At 38.4% G+C, this 12,745-nt stretch overlaps 1 long non-coding RNA gene across 1 annotated transcript; it reads right to left on the bottom strand.

Moving 5' to 3' along the window:
- Positions 1-2,369: 2,369 nt before the first annotated feature.
- LOC105738550 lies at positions 2,370-9,526 on the bottom strand. Its single transcript, XR_004027592.1, has 4 exons — positions 8,993-9,526; positions 6,818-7,062; positions 5,245-5,356; positions 2,370-3,208 (listed from the first exon to the last, which is right to left on the bottom strand). It is a non-coding gene; the product is annotated as an uncharacterized LOC105738550 (long non-coding RNA).
- Between the last annotated feature and the right edge of the window lie 3,219 nt (positions 9,527-12,745).

The raw sequence follows: 12,745 nt of genomic DNA on the forward strand, positions 1-12,745 counted from the left end.
AAAGTTGTTGAGAAATCATTTTAGGATGAAACTCCCCAGTACACAGGTAGAGAGGTTTTGCCTTTTCTTGGAGAAGGCAAGTTTCTACACTGAATTAGGGGGGCCAGAAATGCAAATTGTTTTTTCCAAATTGCTACTTAGAATAAAGAAGAATTGACTCTAATGGGGAATCTTATAACAAAGTATAAGGCAGGTATCAACTTGGAGGGATGAGAAAAGTGGGAATGTGAGTTTGGAGAAGTGGTATAAATAATAAATTCAGAGAGAGAGAAAGAAAATTTATTGAAGGAAAATAGTAGAATTTTGGCATTAATCAGGGTCCAAATGAGCTTATGGCCGTGAATTGAAATGATACCAGTCACAGTGATTATATGTTTTTCTGTACACCTCCTCCTGCCCCCAGCACTATTTAGCTACTTCTACATAGGCAAGGCAAGGGAGTAGGGGACATGGTGAAGCAAGCACAATGGAGGGGTAGAGAGGAAGGGATTTGTGGGTGATGATGACCTGTGGAAGTCAAAACAGATGACTAGCGGAGCCAAACATAACGCCGAGCTTATCCTCTTCCCATTTGAATATTCTTTTTATTTGCGGTTTTAGTCTGGCACTCTTTCTTACTGTTTTGGGAATCTTCTCATGACTTTAAGACTTATTTCTTCAACACAGCAAACTTCCCATTTGAATATTCTTTTTATTTGCGGTTTTAGTCTGGCACTCTTTCTTACTGTTTTGGGAATCTTCTCATGACTTTAAGACTTATTTCTTCAACACAGCAAACTTCCTCGAGGAAAGGTATCACATCCTATTTCACTTTTGTTTCATCCTAAGAATAGGCATACCGAAGGTGCTCAATAAAGTATACTAAAGCAGTGAATTGGGGGTGGTTATGGGATCTGAACTCCTTCAGAAGTTTTACATTGAAATTATTATCCTACTGCCAGAAACTTATCCCAAGAAATATTTGTTCAGTGTGAGTATTTACAGATACAGTACAGTAATTTTAGTGGTATTTTAATTTAGGCTTCATGTAGTATTCCCAATCCTTCTGTTAATTGCACTGATTACATCCTCTGACTGATTACACTGAAAATTGCTATCCATGCCTCAGGTCAGGCAATGAGAAAGTTGTGGGTTGAGTTGTGAGGGAGGATAAATCGGTGTAAATTGAAGTAACAAGCAACTGAAAATAAAGGCAGGGGATGTTTGGAGAGAGTGTGCTGATTAGTTACCATGCTGAGTATTTTGCCTTCAACAAAATCTAACTCTGTGGGCAGACTGAAAGACTAAACGGCTGACTTACTGTGATATCACAATGGCCCTTGAAGTAAAGTTACCAACTCTCTAAATTTTATTTTATTTTTACTTTAGCTAAGGAACACACCTTAGCTATAAATTTATCCATACAGAGCGTTTCTCTCTGCAATAGTTAGTCTCGACTTATTGTTTAAATTCTCAAAGTGTGAGTCACTCAACTCTAATCTGACCTTGCATGTACAGTGGAATCTTCTATGTGCTAAGTAGCAGTACACTGTCATCCTTAAGACTTTGGGGTTTAGAGCAAGTCCCACTTAGTCTTGAGTTTTAACTTATTTGAGTATTATCTTGAGTTTTGAGTGTTATCTTATCACTAGGAAGGAGAAAGCTGGAAGGAGAGATAAGAAACCAATAGTCAAAGCAAGGGTTTTTGTAGGTCTGGTACGTTCTCCCAAATATAAGAGCCTTGCATAAAGTCTGTAAATGGAAGAATGAAAAAAAGAGAAGATGGATCATTGAAACAAATCTGTATTGAGCCCATGGCATATACTGAAAGTCTCTTTCAAGCCATGTACTTCTGTTTTGGGGCCTGTTCTATTTGGTATTTTTAGCAGTGACTTGAATAACAAAGTACAGGGCCTGCTTATCAAATTTTCAAAAGTCTAATTTGTGAGGGATATCGGATACTCTGAATAAAAAAATAAAAATTCAAGACTGTCAGATTAAAAAGTGAGCTAAAGGTAACAAGCTAAAAATCAATGGGAATAAATGTGAAGTCTCACGCTTAGATTAAAACATCCATTGCACAAGACAGGTTGGGAGAAATGGAACTTAATTGCAGTTTATGTAAAAACAAGCATTGGTCGTTGGCACAATTTATGACAGAAAGCAAAGAGATCTTATACTTGAGTTAATAGAAATATAGCCTCCAGTTGTTCGGAGGTAAAAATCCAAATGTACTCTGTACTGATTAGATTACATCTGGAGTCTTGTATTTAGAGTTAGCCAATATATTTTCAAAGAGCCATTGAAAACTAGATGGTAATCAGGTGGTACAAACATTTGTACACCACCATAGGACCTGATTAAGCTGGGAGAAGAAGAGATCGTTCGTGAGTACACAATAGTCATCATTTTATTTGAAGATTTTCCACATGGAAGTAAAATTAAACCTGTCTCCAAAGGCAAAACTTTCTTCATAAATTAGACTTAAATTTGGGGTCAAATTTGAGGAACTGTTTTCCAGCAATTAAATATACTCAAGGACTAAAGCTGTTTTGCAAAACAGGAAACATCCTGACAGAACAGAGGCCAGAAAAGAGTCCGGCAAGAAGGACATAAAGCGAAGACTGGCATTCATTGAGGGTTTGTAGATGATCTCTAAGGTCCCTTTTAACCCTGTGGCTCTACAAGAGGGAACTGGATTTTGAAAGCTGAATCTTTATAGTGAAAACGTGTTCCTTGGTATTAGCTGTCCAGGCCGCTGAGTCCTGCACACAGACAGTGTTTTCTTTTGATTAGCTCATCCTTGTCTGACGGACAAGTGTTGTTTCCAGTGAAGCTGGCTCAGCTTTCTTTGTTTTAGTTACTTTGAAGCAGAAGGATTAATCCCCTCTGGAGATATTTGCTTGTTTTTGCTGTCAGAGCAGTCACACTTTTCCCTTTGTATCTCTTAGATTGTTTTTTGAAGTTTAGCTTCACAGAGAAATAGGCCTCATGTTTCCTTGGTGATTCACTGAGTCTAGGGAGTCCCTCCTCCGCCTCCCCAAACTGCCACTGATGGTTTCTTCACCCTGGTTTGCATTTTGGCCTCCACAAAGAAAGATAAAAGACCGACCACTTTTTGGGCCAAAACTTAACAATTTCTTGCAAAAAGTATCTCTCAGAGGTCAAACAGGCACAGGCCAAAGCCGTTTCTTTCCTTCTTTCCCCCCACCTTTATTTGAGGTGCCATCTGTATGAGAAAATAAACAAATGTGAATAGAAGTTTATATTTTAGAAATCAATGCTTTCATCAGAAATAAATATAGAAACTCTATATTAACCAACTTTGTAAAAGCATTAATGGTTTACATTTAAGGCCTTTGCCATTTTTGAGTCATGGCAAATTGCCCCTTCTGGCCTTTCTTCCACAGGGCACTTTTTTTCAAAATAGGATTGTTGTAAGGGCATGAACTTGGAAACGCATTTATAAAAATTGAACTTGAATCAAATGGAGTAAAATATTATAAAATCTCAATGTAAATAAAACTACAAATACATGTGTCGGCTTTATTACCTAAATGAATTTTGTTAATGCCATATGAAATAGATAATTTAAATCAAATGTAAATGTTCCCTGGAAAGTATCTGGATCAAGAGAATAAGAACATAAGGCACAGACTGAGAAAAAATATTTGCAAAAGATATAACTGATAAAGGACTATATCAAAATTATGCAAAGAACACTTAAAATTCAACAATAGGAAAACAAACCCGATTTAAAAATGGGCCAAATAACTTACCTGACACCTTACCAAAGAAAATATACAGATGGCAAATAAGCATATGAAAGTTTCCACATAGTTTGTCATCAGGGAAATACACATTAAAATAACAATGAGATACCACTATACATATACTAGAATTCCTAAAATCCTGAACACAGGTAATACCAAATATTGACAAGGATGTGAAGCAATAGGAACTTTTATTTACTGTTAGTGGGAATGCCAAATGATATAGCCATTTTGGAAGACAGTTTGGTATTTTCTTACAAAACTGAATGTAATCTTACATATTATCCATCAATTATGCTCCTTGCTATGTACCCAAAGGAATAATAAGCATATCCACACAAAAACCAGCCTACAGATGTTTATAGCAGCTTCATTCATAATTGCCAAATCTTAGAAGCAACCAAGATGTTCAGTTGGTGAATGGAGAAATCAACTGTGGTACATACAAAGGGATATTATTCAATGTTAAAAAGAAATGAGCTATCAAGCCATGAAAATGCATGCAGAAATCTTAAATGCATATTACTAAGTAAAAGAAGCCAATCTGAAAAAAGCTATACGCTGTATCATTCTGACTATTGACATTCTGGAAAAGGCAAAACTATGGAAACAGTGAAAAGATGAGTGGTTGTCAAGGGTTTGGGAAGAAGCATGAATATGCAGAACACAGAGGATTTATAAGGCAGTGAAAATCCTCTGTACAATACTATAGTGGCATAGACATGTCATAGATGTCATTTTCCAAAACCCATGGAAAGCACAAAACCAAGAGTGAACCCTAATGCAAACTATGGACTTTGTGTGATTATGTGTCAACGCAGGTTCATCAATTGTAACCGATGTACCATTCTAGTGGGGCCCATTGATAAGGGGGGAAACTATTCCCTTGTTGGGGGAGGGGCTATATGAGAAATCAGTGTATCTTCCTCTTAATTTTGCTGTGAACCTAAAAATTAAATCTTTTAAAAAATGGTATGTGGCTAGTGTATAGCCATTTTTCACTGCTATGTCATAGAGTTGGAATAAAAATACCCTACAGGTCTTGCTATTTGAAATGTAGTCCATGGATCAGCTTCATCAACATCATCTGGAGACGTTTTGGAAGTTCAGATTCTCAGGCTCTACCCCAGGTTTAGTATATAAAACTGTACTTTAACAAGATCCCCAGTGATTTATATACACGTTAATGTTTGAGAAGTACTGCTCTAGAACTTACATGCTCAAAAACTTGCAGATATCTAAAATCTAAAATGCAGACTAGCTCTAAGTAGATGGTACTGTTTTAATGATAAAATTTCAGAAAGATCTTCATACCAAACCATCTCCTGCTGTATTTTCTAGATTAAGAATACACATTTGGTACAAAGGTCCACAATTCCACGGTGAAAGGTAAAATTTCTAAAAGCGCTTGATTCCACACAGAAAACTTTTCTGATGTGGGGGAGATCTTTTGTTCTCATTGGCTTATTTGCTTTAAATTGATTTTTTCTACCTGTTTCCCATGGCTATTATGGTAATAGGTGCTTTGGGTGTTTCCTGGTGGGTAAAAGATCTATGCTTCTTTCCTCTGCAGCAATAACTTTGAGAAGGATAATAGGAAGTCACTGTATGAAGCAGAAAAAAAGGAAATGTAGAATATAGTCTAGCTTCTTTTTTCTTTTCTTTTCTTTTTTTAAAAGATGGATTTTCGCTCTTGTCACCCAGGCTGGAGTGCAATGGCACGATCTCAGCTCGTTACAACCTCTGCCTCCCGGGTTCAAGTGATTCTCCTGGCTCAGCCTCCCAAGTAGCTGAGATTACGGGTATACACCACCACGCCTGGCTCATTTTTGTATATTTAGTAGAGATGGAGTTTTGCCATGTTGGCCAGGCTGGTCTCGAACTCCTGACCTCAGGTGATGAGCCCACCTCGGCCTTCCAAAGTGCTAGGATTACAGGCGTGAGCCCCCACGTCTGGCCTAGTCTAGCTTCTTAGCTATGCAAAAGGTGTCTTTCCAGCTCATAAGTGTTCCAGGACAGTTCATCATTATTAGAAACCTTCTAGAGATTTAGGCTTAAAACTCTAGTTAGAAGCAACAGTGTTCATATCTGGTTTATTATCCATGTAGATCTTTATTCAGTACTTAGCATAATGATGGGTGGTTGAAGGGATTCAGGAGCCTGGAACCTGGCAACAAAACACAAATGATATCTCTTAGCAGACTTGAACTCCGTATCTTAAGAATTTGATTCAGGTTACATGGTAAATATCCTGGCTTGGGATAGTATAGTATATTAAGTGGGTCGCAACATCTTGCATTAGTGAATGAACCTAGGGCTGCTGTTAACAGTTAGGGAGTGGCAGAATGATGTTAATACAGCACCCAAGAAAAAGTGCTTAACCAGAGAATTTAAGAAGGAATTGTTTTTCTCACTGGGTCATCTATAGAATTTTGCCCTGATTACAGTTTGTGTCTAATCTGCTCCAGGAAAGAACAAGATAACAGGTACAATGAGGTAGTCTGCTAATTAAAACATAGCCTTAAATTCATTATCCATATTGTGAGTGATTACAGTCTACATTGTATTAAAATTTTAAAATCTAGAATAAGAAGAAAGGGATTATGAACTCAGGGTTAGGGATATATTTGTGTGTGTTTTAGAAGTAATCTTTAGCTTTTTCTTATTTAAAATGAACTCATAATGACATACAGTCAATTTGAAAATTTGATGGTGTAATGCATGTAGAAGTACTTGGTAAGCTGCAAAAGACAGCTCAAATATTATATGTCTACACACAAACAGATACTATTTATTCTCTCACTTACCATTTTCTCAGTACAGGTCAACACTGATTGTAACCTAAAAGCATGAGATGCAACTCTTTCTCTCTAGACTTAATTTTGCTATTTATCAAAATTTACAATTGATGAGAAAACGCCCCCACCCCCAATTTAGCATATCTCTCTCCTTTCTTCAATTCTGTCCTCTTACTCTGCTTATTCCCCAAACCATTCTAAAAAGTTCCTTCTCTTTCTTTGATGTTTATATTCTTCAAATGCTTGTAGACAGTTTTCATACGCCACCTCAGTTGTTGCTTTGCCAAGCTATACAGATTTAGTCCTTTTCATCTTTCCTCATAAGTCACTGCCTCCATCTCTTTAATCATTTTTCTTGCTGTTCTCTGAATTCCATCCAATTTGTCGATATCTTTCTGGTAGAGAGGTGCCAAGAACGGAGGGTACAGTGTGGTTAAGGAGCCGTGTCCATCACTTCTCAGCCAGATGGGATGGTTGTTACTTCAGAGGACACACTGAATATATACTGGGGGCTGAGATAAAGGAAAAGGAAACAGTAAATCTTGAGAAAGTAATTCTATAATTCATTGTCCCTAGGGAAAATAAAATAAGCATTTAATTAAAAGATGTGTTTCTAGTTTTGTGACTAGCAGATGTTATTTGGTGACAAAGGCAGAAAATTGCATCATTTAATAAGATAAGAAAACACAGGAGCATAATGCTGTAAATCAGACCCTTTCTCACATTTGGAGAAACAATTGTAAACTATGAACAATATTATCTTGAAAATGCTTTTAGTTATTTTATTTAGTATGAAAGCAGACAGGAAATTTGGATCAAATAATTTAAAACGTTTAATGTATTTCTTGTACCATGCTAATGCAGATAATAACCAATTCATAAAATGTGCCTCACAAAAAAGGATAAAATCTGTAAATCGATATTTATGTAGAGTTTCCATCAAAGGTTTTTAGGTTATGTTTCAAGATTTAGGTTTAGGTTTACTTGCAGGATGAGTGACAGGTTAAAGTGTGAATATTTGTTATGTAGGCTTTCCATAGTTAATACTCAGAAGCAAGTATTTTCTAGTGTATTAGACTGAAGCTGAATATAGATATTTCACCAGATGCTTTATTGAAGCTGAGTTTCGTTACAGCCCTAATTTATCTTTAGTGTTTTGCTTTATGCTTATGTTTAAAGTTTTACTGTACTCATTGAACTGTGCTTGATCATTAATAATGGCAGCTATCTTTAATGAGATGCATGTCACCCTGTAGCAGGTGGTATGGTCTAATAGTCTGAGGGTTGAATTATGATTCAGAAAGGAAATATTTCTTATATGGCACTACATTGTAGAATGAGAAAGCTGCAAGTATCTTAAAAATGGAATAACACTTGAAATGGGAGAATGAAAAAATAAACAAACCAGGTTTCCTGAATAATAATCATGCCCTCTTAGTCCCCGAAAGGAGAAATCACAATTCATATATTGCTATTATAGAATCTAGTAGAAGCTTGGTCAATAAAGTGCTGACATCTTTAGTTAAGATAATCCATCTGTTACTTTGTGCTGTAAGGAGGAGGAAGAGAGAAATAGTTACTACAATTCATGTACGTTTTCTAGCATTAAAGCTGCAGAGAAAATAAATATGCATGCCCTTACTTCTCAGAACTCCAAGAACATTACTGAAATTGTGTTGGTCTACATACTACCAATACTTACACTGATGGTAATTCTTAGATATTGGCCTAGTCAGAGTACAAAGTTTAATTACAAATTCATATCTTCCCATTGATACCTTTATCCTAAAATTCAGGTTTTGAAGATGGGAAAGTAAAATCCAGAAATATTGGCACAATTAACAAAGCTATGTAATTGGATTCATAAGAATGAAAGTTTGGGTTTTAGCTTCTCCAGCCATGTGACCTTGGGAAGCACTCTTTGTTAATGCAGTTTGTTAATGGAGTAATTATCTACACACTTCTAATTCCCAGGGTAGTCAGGAATATCTAAGGGGATAATGCCATTGGATAATAGTAAGGGAAGTGCTGTACTGAAAGGCACAATAACTCCTTATTGTTTTTCATTTGGTGGTAAAGGTAATCATGTCTCTTTACATGTCTTTCATCTTCACTCTAAGATTTACTCCCAAAAAGAACATTAGTTTAGAAAAGATTCAACTCTGCAAACATATTAGTTTTGCTTCTAAGTTTCAGAGTAGTGAATGGGAAAATAATTTGCATTGCATGAAAAGTAGTACTTACATTTTGAATTTTCTTTCATATCAGTCTTTTTATATTTAGAATTTTGAAATTTTAGTAGAGAAATAAGGGATAGGAAATTATTCTAGTCCCAGCTGAGACTCTTCTATCTCATTGTATGGCTGTACCCCAAGGGCATGGTTAGCATCACTTTTCTGGTCACTTACTCCTAATATATTTGGGATAAGAAAGGGTTTATACCTGCTCCTCTCCCACACCTTCATCTTAACTATCACTTCTGCATGGCATTTTCTCTCCTCCATCATTCTTTGTGTTGTCATGGTCCACTGAACACTTGTTGCTGGTACACCAGGGAAGTTATGGGTAGCAGACCCCTTTCAGTAAAACTGAGATCTTCAAAATGGCATCTGCAGTGAGGGAGTAGATAGAATGGAGAGCAGGTCCCCTTTCATCTTACACTTGTGGGAATAGTAATCCAAAAAATTTTATGGGCATATATACGATACCACTGAAATCTTGGGAAACTATTTTAAAATTAGAAATTCGTGGGAAATTTTAATTTTTATTCTAAGTGTTCATTGTTTAAGAGAAATGTGCTCACAGTTCGAGTTTGCTTGAGCACGGTCTGTGGGGACAGCCTCACTTTAACATTGCTCTTTTCTTCCTTGATCTCTCCACCATTAGCAGAGGCCCTTCTTGTCTAAACCACTGTCAGACTTGTCTCTACCTACATTTTAGGACACATTATCCTCTACCTATAGAAACTGATCTTATCATCTTCCTACTTCTAGCAAGATATATCTCCATGTCTTAAGTCTGGAATAATCTGGAATCTGTTCCCAGAGGAAAAGCTCAGGGTGGACTTTGGTACCCCTTGTGTAACAGAACAATCTAGGGTGTCATAGTGAGAGGTGACAGCATGCTGGCAGTCCTCACAGCCCTCGCTCGCTCTCGGCACCTCCTCTGCTTGGGATCCCACTTTGGCGGCACTTGAGCTCTTCAGCCCACCGCTGCACTGTGGGAGCCCCTTTCTGGGCTGGCCAAGGCGGGAGCCAGCTCCCTCAGCTTGCAGGGAGTGTGGAGGGAGAGGCGCCAGCGGGAAGCAGGGCTGCGCACTGCGCTTGAGGGCCAGCTGGAGTTCGGGGTGGGCGTGGGCTTGGCGGGCCCGCACTTGGAGCTGGCCTCGGGCAATGAGGGGCTTAGCACCCAGGCCAGCAGCTGCGGAGGGTGTACTGGGTCCCCCAGCAGTGCCAGCCCACCAGCACTGCGCTCAATTTCTCACCGGACCTTAGCTGCCTTCCCGCGGGGCAGGGCTCGGGACCTGCAGCCCGCCATGCCTGGGCCTCCCACCCCCTCCATGGGCTCCTGTGAGGCCTGAGCCTCCCCGACAAGCACCACCCCCTGCTCCATGGGTGCCCAGTCCCATCGACCACCCAAGGGCTGAGGAGTACGAGCACAGGGCGTGGGACTGGCAGGCAGCTCCACCTGCAGCCCCGGTGCAGGATCCACTGGGTGAAGCCAGCTGGGCTCCTGAGTCTGGTGGAGATGTGGAGAACTTTTATGTCTAGCTCAGGGATTGTAAATACACCAATCGGCATTCTGTATCTAGCTCATGGTTTATAAACACACCAATCAGCACCCTGTGTCTAGCTCGAGGTTTGTGAATGCACCAGTTGACACTCTGTATCTAGCTGCTCTGGTGGGGCCTTGGAGAACCTTTGTGTTGATATTCTGTATCTGACTGATCTGATGGGGACGTGGAGAACCTTTATGTCTAGCTCCGGGATTGTAAACGCACCAATCAGCGCCCTGTCAAAACAGACCACTGGGCTCTACCAATCAGCAGGACGTGGGTGGGGCCAGATAAGAGAATAAAAGCAGGCTGCCCGAGCCAGCAGTGGCAACCCGCTCGGGTCCCCTTCCACACTGTGGAAGCTTTGTTCTTTCGCTCTTTGCAATAAATCTTACTACTGCTCACTCTTTGGGTCCACACTGCTTTTATGAGCTGTAACACTCACTGCGAGGGTCCGCAGCTGCATTCTTGAAGTCAGTGAGAGCGAGAACCCACCAATTCCGGACACAATAGGAACATCATTTGTGATTCCTGTGAGGTCACAAATGATTTCATCAATATGCGTCTTTTGAAGGGGGCAAGTTTACTGGTTAATTGCTAAATCACGTAGATAGAAGCACATACACACAGATCCATATTCTGCCTGCTCAAGAAGGAAACACTAATTCTCAGAGGCAGATCTTTCTAAATAAGAGTTCTCAAACTAGTAATCCACTAGTCTAATTCAGCTCGCATATATATTTTATTTGGCCCATACAGCTTTTGTTTATTTTTAGAAATTGCACCGACATTAAAAATGGATACATTTGATATAAAAATCCACATTTCTAGCTTTTCTCAAAAGTATATTAAGATCTAGATCCACTAGACCTATAATTCTACATGAGAAAATTTGTCTAAGCTGAGTAGGGGCTGTCTTGTATAGGCAGTGTGTATGGTCTTCATTCAGCCATGGTCTCTACCAGTTCCTGTTACTGTCCCAACATGGAAGCTATGCTAATTATTAGTCATCACTGCATTGTTTTTCTTATCCATAAGAAAAAAAATCCATTTCTGTTTTCAAAATCTATAATTCTGAGCTGTGGAACATCAATTAAATGTTCTAATTTTTTGCTAAGCCTGTTTAGTGGCAGTAACTGACTTTAAATTTGTCATATTTTCATCCATAACAAACTTGCATTTTTGGACCATAAAGTGAAAATAATAAAGAAGGAATAAAACTGTAAAAACCCACCTAACCTAACTGATCAAAATAATTATTATTAACAAGGGGTGAAAATGTAGAAGGACATATTTATTGGATAGATGACCATCACTAAAAAAAAAAAAAAATTAACTCTCCATGTACTAAAGCAAGAACAAAGCGTATTCCATTTTTTCCAATTCAGAATGCCCTTGAAGTAGATTCTACATATAAGTAATCATGGACAAATTATAAATTACAAAAGTGATGTAGGCTTCCTTGAAAAAAGAGAAAACAAAATAGACTTTATGTTTTCTCAATTCTTAAGAGGTAAGTTGCCTAATTATGGCTAGGGGAGAAGGAATCAGAAAATATTAGAGATTGAATGACTCTTGCCAGCATTTAACTTCTCCCACATCCCAACATTTACTGATGAAGAAACTGAAACTGTCCATAGTAACACAATTCATCTATTGCGAAGGCTAGACAAGAGGATTTTTGGTTTAGAGATAGTGCTGCCTTTGATCATTAGAAATTATTATAACTCAGCACATGGAATTGGCATTGATCTTTTATGTTTGCAGTCTGCAAGATGTGCCTTTATTATTTTTCACTAAGTCTTAAGGTGGTCATTGGACAGGGAGGATGGTCCTGCTGTGGAGTAGGGAGAAACAAATCAACATAGTTTTCATTTGTATAGAATGCTTCACCTCTATAGTTATTAGACCGTGACACTTTATGAACTAAGTTTAGCCACTGCTCTTTTTACCAACTTAGTAGAGAGAACAGAGCCCTGGTAGTGAAGGTCAACAACTCGGATTTATGACCTGGCTCTACCTAGTATTTAATTTTAAGACTATGACTAGGAAATTTAATCTTTCTGAACCTCGGCTTCCTTATCAGTGTAGTGAAGATACTGCTACTCAGCTTGAGGACTGTTCACTTCTTCATTGAAGAAGTGCGTATTAAGCCCCTGCTATATGCCAGACGTTGTTCTTGGTGCTAGTGGAGAGCCAGAAGACAAATGCTCTACCTTACAGAAGGCAAGGTAGTTGCAAGGATTGAAAGAATAATCTGCAATGGTTTCTTACGCAAAGGGCATGTTCAATACTTTTCATTGTTCATTTTCTCTCTGATTCTTTTCCAAAACCACACCCTAAAATCAGGAGAATCTTTGCTCCTTAGTTTCAGTATAGATTGAGAAAATAAAGCATACAAATGGCCAAGAATAGGACTT

This window comes from Nomascus leucogenys, chromosome 21 (assembly GCF_006542625.1).
Source record: "Nomascus leucogenys isolate Asia chromosome 21, Asia_NLE_v1, whole genome shotgun sequence".
NCBI lineage: Eukaryota > Metazoa > Chordata > Mammalia > Primates > Hylobatidae > Nomascus > Nomascus leucogenys.